The sequence below is a fragment of the Nelumbo nucifera genome, chromosome 1, assembly GCF_055504915.1.
Source record: "Nelumbo nucifera cultivar China Antique chromosome 1, China Antique-T2T, whole genome shotgun sequence".
NCBI lineage: Eukaryota > Viridiplantae > Streptophyta > Magnoliopsida > Proteales > Nelumbonaceae > Nelumbo > Nelumbo nucifera.
This window is the reverse complement of record NC_142649.1, coordinates 53,160,325-53,172,312: the sequence shown is the minus strand read 5'-3', so window position 1 is coordinate 53,172,312 and position 11,988 is coordinate 53,160,325.

The following is an 11,988-nucleotide window of genomic DNA, read 5'->3' as shown; positions in this document are numbered from 1 at the left end:
TCAGATTTCGAACCAAGGGTTAGTGGTGCAAGAAATTATCCTGCAATCAGAAATTAGTTCTCATACAGACTCCAGAGAGAAGAGAAATAGTTCAGCCATCTTCGTCCCAGGAGTTCTCCTCCAGCCTCCGCCATTCCCTCTTGCAAGATTTGATCTTTGCAGCAATAGGGAGTCAAGAAATCAGTTCTTGACATTAGTCTTGCGAAAAAGACTGAGAAAGATTCAGTGTTCAGAGTTTCCAGAGGATTCTTGCGAAGGATCCAGTGTGTAGGACGTACCCTGCTAGTTCCGTTCCATCCACAGCTGTGTCATCTTCAGCAGGAGCGGATCTTGGTTTCTTCTTTGGGCGTGAACACCAACTTTGGGAGATACTGCTTCTCTGGATCAGGTATATTCCTCCCTTTTGCTTTTTGGTTCAGATCTGGTTCGATTATGGTTCAAGTAAGATCCTTGAATATAGTATTCTAAATTTAGGGAATATGATTCCTAGTTGGGAGAAGGTAGGAAAATTTTTGAAATTCGCCCACCCATTCCGCAACCTTTTGGCGTTCATTAGTTGGATCCTACCATTCTTTCAGTGGTATCAGAGCCACAGGTTCGAATCTTGAACCAAAAGAAAATCAGATCTGACCCTGCGCAGATGGATAGAAGATGTTTTGCCAAGATTTGCGCAAATTGCTTTCTTTTTTTCAAGAAATGGTTTCTTGTTAAAGGGCGATTGATCTGAAATTAATTTTTGTTAAATTCAAAATTTATTTAGAATTGTTCTTTATTTATTTTGATTTAATGGACTGTTCGAACCTGGAGATCGTAGTGCAGATTTGGCGCAGATGGTCTGCGCACCCTTTTTCATTTATTTCATTTAATTCGGTCTGTAAATATTTTTTTTTTATTTTCTAGACTGAATGTATAGGATTTGATCAAGAATGTAATTAATTAATAGAAATAGGATTTCTGTTATTTTTTTTCTTGATTAAAGAAGAAGGAAGAAGATGGCGGCACTGGAGATTTGCAGATGGAGAAATCGCTTCCTGCGATTTGCAGTTTGTGAAACTGCAACATTAGTGATTAACCTCTATTTTGCAGGTGGTGCGAACAGTCCATAGTTGATTTGTGATTGTTTAAAATCAAGATTATTAATTTCAGATCTTTCATGAATTAATTCTTGAATTGAAAATCAGTTTTGGACCATTTCGGACTAGATTGGACCAAAACTGTTTGGACCGAATCTAGGGTTCGAAAGGGATTGTTTTTCAGTCCATCTTTCTCACACTTGTTGTTCCAAATCTGATGTTCAATTACAGGGATTAATTCGGCCCACCTGTAAAGCCTAGTTTTAAAGGGTTAAAACTGCAAAAGCCTACTATTGCGAGAAAAGCTATATGGGCCGAACTGCTAACTGTGATTCAGCCCATACACCTAGTCGACAGTAATTGTTAATGTTAGATTTTTAAATGGGCTATTTAAATGGGCTTTACAGCAGTTGATTGATTGGATCAATTCCTCCTTTTACATGTGATGAATGGATGTTTGATGTGCTGCGAGCATGGGCCATAAGCACTTGGCCCATGAAGACTCGTTAGTGGTTCTTGCGCACACCATGGCTGAATGCACATCATTGCCATGGTGTCCCTTAAGGTCATTGGATGACCCCTCCTTGCTTGGTGGGCCCCACCACCCTGAAAAGAGATGCGTACGGAACCCCTAGCCGATTAAGGCCCACCAAAAATCTGACTTTATGAAAGTCAGTGGGAGCCACTCTGGTTTGACCTAAATTAGAACTAGGGCGTAATTTAGTTCCCTCCAGCAAATATGAATGTATGTGATAGGGAGATCCATATGATGGACTCTCTAAAGGCCTTCCGTCATTAGCACAATGATGGGTCCTTCAGTAATGAGGAAACACACCATAAAATTGGGCTATCCATTTGCTGATGGATCTGTCAGAGTGTTTCATAAGATGATAGGGGCGTCATAGACCGCTGTGGGAGGGGCTTCACCAGAAAATGGGAACTCTCTCACGGTACCTTGGCATAACCTGAATATGATGGGTAAGCACTCACTGGACAGAAAGGTTTACCTGAAAACGGCTCTGAACCTTGTCTGACAGAGGCCGAAGGGAAACTCATTTGATGAGTGGATATGATCCGTCACAGAAAGGTGGTGGGGTTATGCAGCTGAAACAGTTGGCTTCACGCACCCCATGTGATTTCCCACATTTCCAGAGACATTTCATCGTCTCCGTTACTGAGAAAGGAGGGAAATCTCAGAGATGAACAAATGGCAATGGAACATAGATTAAAAACCATATCTATGTAGGTAACATGAATGAAACTAAGGTTGTGGACTAACGTCTTTGTTGTTTTATCAGAAAATGGCAAACGGTCAATTCACAAAGCTTCTAGATGATAATAAGCTTAAGGGCCAAAATTATGCCGACTGGTACAGAAATCTTATGTTGGTCATAACTTCTAAAAAGTTAGATAAGGTCGTGAAAAATCCTGCCCCGGAGCGTCCAGGTGATAGGGCTTCTGAGGCTCGTAGGAGGGATTACCAAGATTGGGAAGATAAGAACTCCCTAACCCACTGCTTTGTCATTGCCTCACTAGACAACTCAATATAGAGGCAGTTCGATCAGATCGAACTAGCCAAGGACATATTGGATAGTCTAAAGACAATGTATGAAGAGCAGAACCATTCTACTCGACAGAAGGTCCTGAAATTGTTCATGACCGCACAGATGTCCAAGGGGCAGAAAGTTCATGACCATTGTCTTCGGATGATGGGATACATTAACGAACTAGAAGCTCTTGGATCCGGGCTAGATCTTGGCAAGCAAGTGGATGCCATCCTAAATTCTTTGCCCTCTTCCTTCAATGCGTTCACAATGAACTACAACATGAATAAGCTGAATGTCAGCGTCCAGGAACTCAGCAATATGTTGCAGAGGGCCGGGGATCTACTTAAGAAGGATGAGCCTGTGGTTATGCTAGCTGAAGCTAACAAATTGGGCAAGAAAAAGAGAAAGGCAAAGAAGCCCCAAAAGAAAACTGCCAATCCTAAGAAGCAGAAGAAGAACAAGGCATCTGATGTCTGTCACTTCTACAAGCAGACCAACCACTGGAAGAGGAACTGTCCTGCCTACCTGGAATCTAAGAAAGGTAACATCGAAACTTGTGTCATAGAAACTAATATGTTAGTCACTTCTGTGTCCTGGTGTGTTGACTCTAGGGCTTCAACTCATGCGTGTAACTCACTGCAGGGGTTCAAAGTTTGCAGAAGATTGAGTGAAGGCGAAGTGACACTATTCTTGGGAATGGTTGCAAGTGTTGCAACTGTGGCGATAGGAACCGTAGAATTAGTTTTTAGAGAAGGAGTACTTGTACTTAAAAACTGTGTTTATGTACAGAACTTGAGAAGAAATTTAATTTCTGTTTCTAAACTGTGTGCTGATGGATATACTGTTTATTTTAGTAATATGATTATTGTTAAACAGAATAACAAATTCATCGCATGCGGGGAACTGGAGAACGGTCTCTATGTTCTACATCCTTCTCTGGAAACTAACCTAACCGAAACTATGTCGGTCGAAAATCCCAAGAAAAGGAATCGTGATACAGTAAATCCCACGTGCCTCTGGCATTACTAACTTGGCCACATCGATGTTGACCGAATCACAAGGCTGGTCCTTTGGATTTTCTAACCATAGAAAATCATCCCACTTGTGAGCCTTGCCTACAAGGTAAGATGACTAAGCGGCCATTTCACGGTAAGCCTGAAAGATCTGTAGGCACACTTGACCTAATACATACTGATGTATGTGGTCCCCTGAGTGTTAGGACACAAAATCAACACGTGTATTTCATCACCTTTACAGATGATTTTTCACGATATGGTTACGTGTACCTAATGAGACATAAGACTGAATCCTTTGAAAAGTTCAAAGAGTTCAGACAGAAAGTCGAGAAACAGTTAGGGAGAGAAATTAAGGCCCTTCGATCGGATTGAGGTGGCGGGTATCTCTCTGACAAATTTAGGGACTACTTGAAGGACAATGGGATAGTATCACAACTAGCTCCTCCTGCTACACCTCAACTCAATGGTGTTTCAGAGAGGTGGAATAGGACCTTGTTGGACATGGTTCGGTTACTTCTCGTACGCTTAGAATTACCCACATCCTTTTGGGGATACACATTAGAGACTGCTATCTACATGCTGAATCGGGTTCCAACCAAATCAGTTCCGAAAACTCCATATGAACTTTGGACCGGAAGGAAGCCAAGTGTAAGACACTTGAAGATTTGGGGTTGTCCTGCACACGATAAAAGAACAAGTGCGGACAAGTTGGAATCCAAAACCAGTCGTTGCCTGTTTATAGGCTACCCAAAAGATTCGGTGGGTTATCTATTCTATGACCCAAGTGAGCAGAAAGTGTTCTGCAGTCAAAACACCCAATTCTTAGAAACCGAATACAACCTGGACACCCATCGTCAGGAAATAGTTCTTGATGAGGAGAGCTCAGGAGCAGTGGGAGATGTCCCACAAGTTCCAGGTAGTGACCAACCTAGAAGGTCCACCCGGGTATCCAGACCACCAATCCGATATGGTTATGACCAGGATAGTTACCTGGTGGAAACCTTGACTAGTGAGGAAAACCCCGTAACTTATGCGGAAGCTATGTTAGACATAGATTCCCAGAAGTGGGTGGAGGCCATGAGAGCTGAGATGGACTCGATTGAGACCAATGGGGTCTGGACTCTAGTAGACCCGCCCTCCGGGGTAAAAGCAATTGGTTGCAAATGAATCTACAAGAGGAAGAAGGGCCCCGATGGCAGGATTGAGACCTACAAAGCTCGTTTGGTGGCGAAAGGGTATACTCAGAAAGAAGGCATCGATTATGAGGAAACCTTTTCGCCCGTGGCCATGCTTAAATCCATTAGGATCCTGCTAGCTATAGTAGCGTACCATGACTACGAGATTTGGCAGATGGATGTCAAAACCGCGTTCCTGAATGGAGATCTTAGTGAAAATATCTACATGCAGCAGCCGCAAGGCTTCATTGTTGTTGGTCAGGAACACATGGTATGTAAACTCAATAGATCCATATATGGACTTAAGCAGGCTTCTAGGAGTTGGAACATCCGTTTTGATTCAGCCATCAAAACGTTTGACTTTGAGCAGAATCCGGATGAGCCCTATGTTTACAGGAAGTCCAGTGGGGATAAAATCACCTTTTTGATGTTGTATGTGGATGATATCCTACTCATTGGGAATGATGTAGGAATGTTGACTTCGGTCAAAGTATGGCTGTCACAGTAGTTCTCCATTAAAGATCTTGGAGAAGCTTCATATATACTGGGTCTTCGACTCTATAGAGATAGATCGAAGCGGATAATTGGATTATCCCAGGCTGCTTATATTGACAAAATTGTCAAAAGATACAGCATGGAGAACTCCAAGAAAGGAAACGTTCCTTTCAGGCACAAAGTGTCACTCTCTCCAAGAAAATGTCTCCCAAGACTTCTGAGGAGATTGAGGGCATGAGAGACGTTCCCTATGCCTCAGCTGTAGGGAGCATCATGTATGCCATGCTGTGCACTCGCCCAGACATTGCTCAGGCGGTGAGTGTGGTAAGCAGATTCCAGGCCAACCCAAGGCAGGAGCATTGGACTGTTGTGAAGAACATACGCAAATACCTTCCAAGGACAAAAGAGTTTTGTCTGGTATTCGATGGTAGTTCACTGCAAGTTCTAGAGTATACCGATGCCGATTTCCAGTCGGATTCAGATGATAGAAAGTCTACATCTGGGTATGTTTTCACGATAGGATCGTGTGCTGTTTGCTGGAAAAGCAGCAAACAGGGGTCTACTGCAGATTCCACAACCGAGGCCGAGTACATTGCCACAAGTGAAGCTACCAAGGAAGCCGAGTGGATGAAGAAATTCATACACAAATTGGGAGTGATACCGTCCAGCACATCACCCATCCTGTTGTTGTGTGACAACAATAGAGCGATTGCCCAAGCTAAAGAGCCTCGGGCCCACTCGAGGTCAAAGCACATCGAGAGGAAGTACCACATACTACGGGAGATCGTTGGTAAAGGGGACGTACTAATTCAGAAGGTAGCATTAGCGGATAATGTGGTAAACCCATTGACTAAGCCACTAACACAGAAGGTGTTTGAGAAATAGGTGGAAAGTATGGGACTCCGGCTTGTACCAGATTGGACCTAAGTGCAAGTGGGAGCTGTTAGATAGTTTTGGATGCCCTTAGCTTCAATTCGATTTGATGTACTTTTGTTATTTAGTGGAAATAAATAAAGTGCATGTTTGATTCATGTTGTTTGGTTTAATTCTGTGTAAGACCCTAAAACTGGACACTTATAGAGACTCGTGTTAGTTTTAAATGTTCACAGCCATTGGATAAGTCTGGGGAGGTTTATCCTGCCAAGGCTGATACTGGTGTGCCACCAAGTGTTGGGATGGCCTGTCTCGGCCACCAGGGTAAGACCCAAGGCACATGCAGTATGGGATTACTCGAATCCTTGAACCGGACCAGATTTCCAGTATTGCCCTGGACCTTAGAGATAGATGGGCAAAACTGGAAAGTTACACCTGACCCCTAGACTCGATTATGACACTTCACTAGGTGTCGGATCAGGCTATCTTTGATATGCCAATCGTTGAGATCCTTAGATGGGGATCAAAACCTGGGTATGTTGGGACAGTCTGAGAATTCATCTGAGTGGGTGATCATAGTGACAGGATCAGCCCCTTTGTCGAACAAAGGTAATGATCGGGAATGCACTCTCTCTGATGGAAACCAAACTGTCGGCAGTTGATTTTAATCGTTGGAATTTTGTTTTGCAAAATTAATATATTTATATATATATGTACGGTTTCGAAATGTTTGCAAATGGTTTTAATTCCCGGGATCCATGTGAGTGGAGAGTGCGGCACTATTCCTTGCAGCCGAGGGAGAGGTCCTCTCTTGTCGGGCAATGCTTGATCATTAAGGGCTGAGAGGTTAAGTGTAAGACCATTTAGGATAATACCTGATGGGCTAATCTTGCACCTGCCCACAGTCCCTGGGTTTTTATAAGATGGCTTGGCCCAGGGACCACTTAATGTAAGTGTTGGGCCCATAGGGTTCATGTGATGGACTTAGGGGTTCACTGAGTTTTTCAGTGAATTCGGCTGGGCCGAACCCGTGTGGCTGGTGTGTAGATCAATGCTTGGGTCCCACGCCATACAAAGAAGCCCAACTGGGCAGGAGATTGGAAACTAGTTAAACACTGAACACTTAATGGGCCAAAAGCCCATTTTGAGCTGGGCTGATATGATCACCCATATATGGGGCGAATTTGAGATTAATGTTAGTAAAAGGATAGGGCCTTTAACCTTATCCACTTTGGGAGACCAAATTCAAAACAGATTTGAATCTGGTAACCTCTTGATAAGATCAGGAGTAAGCTAACTTAATCTGTAGATAGGATTAAGATGATCCCCTATCTAGATACAGATTTGGATTGGGATAACTCCTAATTAGGAGGTTTCTTAATCAAGAAGAAAGGAGGAGAAACCCAAGAGAAATACATCAGATTTCGAACCAAGGGTTAGTAGTGCAATAAATTATCCTGCAATCAGAGATTAGATCTCATACAGACTCCAGAGAGAAGAGAAGTAGTTCAGCCATCTTCGTCCCAAGAGTTCTCCTCCAGCCACCGCCATTCCCTCTTGCAAGATTTGATCTTTGCAGCAATAGGGAGTCAAGAAATCAGTTCTTGACATTAGTGTTGCGAAAAAGACTAAGAAAGATTCAATGTTCATAGTTTCCAGAGGATTCTTTCGAAGGATCTAGTGTGTAGGACGCACCCTGCTGGTTCCGTTCCATCCACAGCTGTGTCATCTTCAGCAGGAGCGGATCTTGGTTTCTTCTTTGGGCGTGAACACCAACTTTGGGAGATACTGCTTCTTCGGATCAGGTATATTCCTCCATTTTCCTTTTTGGTTCAGATCTGGTTCGATTATGGTTCAAGTAAGATCCTTGAATATAGTATTCTAAATTTAGGGAATATGATTCCCAGTTGGGAGAAGGTAGGAAAATTTTTGAAATTCGCCCACCCATTCCGCAACCTTTTAGCGTCCATTAGATGGATCCTACAATTCTTTCAATAGGTGCATGGGACCATAGCCCCACCACTTACTGTGAAGGATCACATATCCACCCATCAAACGAGCTTTCCCTTTGGCCTCCATCAGACAAGGTTCATTGTCATTTTAGGTTAAACCTTTCTGTATGGTAACTGCATACCTATTATATCGTGAGCCCCAAGGTACTGTGGAAGATTCTTCCATTTTAGGATAGGCCCCTCCCACTAGTCTATGACGCCCCTATCATCTCATGAAGCAATCCCACCAACTGTCTTAGTGAAATGGATAGCCTAATTTTATGGTGCATCTCCACCCACCAATTCAACCCGTTTTCATGCTAATGACGAAAGGCCTTTAGAGAAATCATCCTATGATATTCCCTATTTCATTGTACTTATATTAATTACAAGGGAACATGTATATTAGTCCCTAGGTCAAATTTAGGTCATACCACAGTGGCTCCCACTGACTTTTATAAAGTAAGATTCAAATGGGCCCTTAATGGGCTAGGGATCCCGTGAGGTTCCTCTTGGGGAGGAAGCTAATTAAGGGGGCCATTGACAAAGGAGATCATGCAATGATGATCTATGGTCATCATAACAATGATGTGCATTAAGCCATGATGTTCGCAGAGAGCCACATAAGTCAATCAATGGGCCAAGCATTTATGGCATCACATCCATTCAGCACGTTACATATACAAACACAATTGATCCATATCAATTTAAAACTTGTAAAACCCATATCCATTTAGATTAACACATGATCAACACATCAATGGACCAAATTATCTAATAATTTTATCTTGGTATATGGGCTAAACTGCAAAAAGCAGTTCGACTCAAATAGCAGTCCATGCTGAAATGGGCTAGTCTTGCTTTAATCTAACAAAAAGGGGTTTTCAAGTATGCGCTGAATTGGTCCATGCAATGGGCTATCAAACCCCTGGCCTAAAACTGGTTTTGGGTCACTTAAACCATGATCCAAGGGGCTATGATCAGACCCCAAAGAACTATAGGTTCGACCCAACAATATTGGACCAAAACTAGGTCAAATCGGCATAGGGTTTGGTGTCCAAAACATGCATCAATTCACATATGTAGTGATCTGAAATTTCTCAGTTATGATTTACAATCTAAACATCAAATAAACCAAATTAAATAGGTAGGGCTGATAGTGTGATGGTCTGAATCCAATATGGACAAAACTGCAATCCTGCGAAAACTGCAATCTGCAGATCAATCTCCATCTGCAAGCTCTGTCTTGTCCACACGATCCAATAATTTCTCTGATGTAAAAAAATAGAAAAACCCTAATTTCTATTTCTTACATCAGAAAAACCTAGTGCATTCTTTCTAGAAAAGAAAATAATTAATTACAAACCACATAATCAAAATAATGAATTTTGTGTACACAAAACTTGTTGCAATTAAGATTTCGATCTCCATTACTTTCAGCCCAAGAATTCAAGAATCCATAATAGAACAATTCTATAATATATTAGAATATATTCACAAAAATTCAGATCATTCACCCATTCTGAGAACCGATTTCTTAGAATTTTTTGCTAACTGCTCAAATCGACTAGACTAGTTCTTGCCAATTTGAGTTTTGGTTCAAATCTGATTTGGTTCAGTCCAAGGGATGAACTTAATGCTCTGATACCACTATAAAAAGGGTTAGAGTCCCCCATATGGATGGCCGAACCATGCTAGATGGCTGGGAAAAATTTCAAAAATTCCCTAATCCTTCCAATAATCGAATTCCCTATGTTATGAAAAGTTGCATTTTTCAGGACCGGTCTTACACTGAACCGGATCAGATTTGAAACCAACTAAAAAGGGAGATGTGCACCTGATATGGATACCACAAACATAGATCCTAAAATGGATGTTCATGCCCAAATCAGTCATAAAACCAGCCTCCACTAAAAATGGCATAGTGTATTCCTGAAGCCGGTTCAGTAACGCAATTTTCAGAAAAACTACAATCCAATTGCTTGGGTCGAACTGGGGAGGTGAGCACGAAATTCCTTTGGATTTTTCTTGCACAAATCAAAGAAAAACTGATCTCTATCAGTCCCAAATAAGTAGTAGTCGAACTAGGGTTTCTTGGAAGACAAAAGAAGAAGAAAGAGATAATAGAATTGAGAGGGTCTCCTTGATTAGGACTTCTCCTTATCAAATTAGGAGATTGTCCAAATCTAATTTGGATTTGGGCTCTATTTAAAGATAAGCTTTATCCTCTTAAAAGGATAGGTGCTCCATACCCATTTCCAAACCCAGATTCGTCCCATGTCACATGACAACTTAATCTTAATTAATCATATTAATTATGGGCTTTAGGCCCATCAGTTATAAGGCTCACGATCCAAGGGTGTTGCATGGCCAACTTAAGCCTGATTTGTATGGTGTGGGACCCCATAATGACCTCACATAAGTCCACATGGGTTCGGCCCAGCCATTGTGAAAAGGGTTGGCTGAATTCACTGCTAAACATAATGAACCGCTGAGAACATCACCATTGGCTCAAAATGGGCCCAACATTTACTCTTAAATGATCATTGAGTTTAGTCATCCTATGAAGACCCAAGGATAATGAACTTAAGTAAGATAAAGCCCATTTGGTAATCAATTCTGTAATGGTCTTTTGTACTTAACCTCTCGGCCCAAAATGATTAAACACTACCCGACAGGGAAGAACCTCTCCCCTGGCTACAAGGTGCAATGTCTGAGCACATCACTTTGGGCTCAAAATGGGCCCAACATTTACACTTAAATGATCATTGAGTTTAGTCATCCTGTGAAGACCCAAGGATAATGGATTTAAGTAAGATAAAACTCATTTGGTAATCAACTCTGTAATGGTCTCTTACACTTAACCTCTCGGCCCATAATGATCAAACACTACCGGACAGGGAAGGACCTCTCCCTTGGCTGCAAGGTGCAATGTCACAATCTCTGCTCGGATGGATCTTGGAAATTGAAATATTTTGCAAATATTTTTCATAAAACATAATATATATAGCATATAAATATATTTTGCAAAACCAAATCTCAAACACAGTTGAAATCCACTGCCGACAATTTAGGTTTCCATCAGAGAGAGTGTAAGCCTTATCATTCACTTTGTCCGACTAAAGGGTCGAGATCCTATCACTATGATCACCCACTTAGGTGAATTCTCAGACTACCCCAACATACCCAAGGTTTTGACCCACAATGGATCTCACTGATTGGTATATCAAAGATAGCCCAGTCTGGGTTCAGTGTTTCAACCAAACACACACTGCATGTGCTTTGGGTCAAACCCTAACAGTTGAAACAAACTGCCCCAACTTCTTTGGCAGCACATCAGTATCAGCCTTGGTAGGATAAATTTCCCAAGTCTATCCAACTGCTGAAAACATTCTAAACTAGCACGAGTCTCATAAGTATCCAATTTAAAGGGTAATTTCATAGAAACATACCAATATCAACATGAAACAATAATGTACTTTTATTTATTTATAATAAATGTATATGTACATGAATCATATTAGAGCTAAGGACATACAACATCTAACACGTGATACATAGATTAGTCAGATATAGTTGCAACATTATTACACCTTTTGGTGATTTATTGAACCGCTTTTATTAATGGTTTTGATTGTAAAAGAGAATGAGAATTGATTGCTATTGAATCACAAAATAAAAAAAAAAAAAACATCATAACATCTTTTCGTGATCTATGAGCTGCTTTTTTATGAATGCTTTTGATGGTAAAAGGCATTTGTACAACGAATGAGAATTGATTGCTTCAATTTGGATCTCAGAATTTAAAAAGACGAATA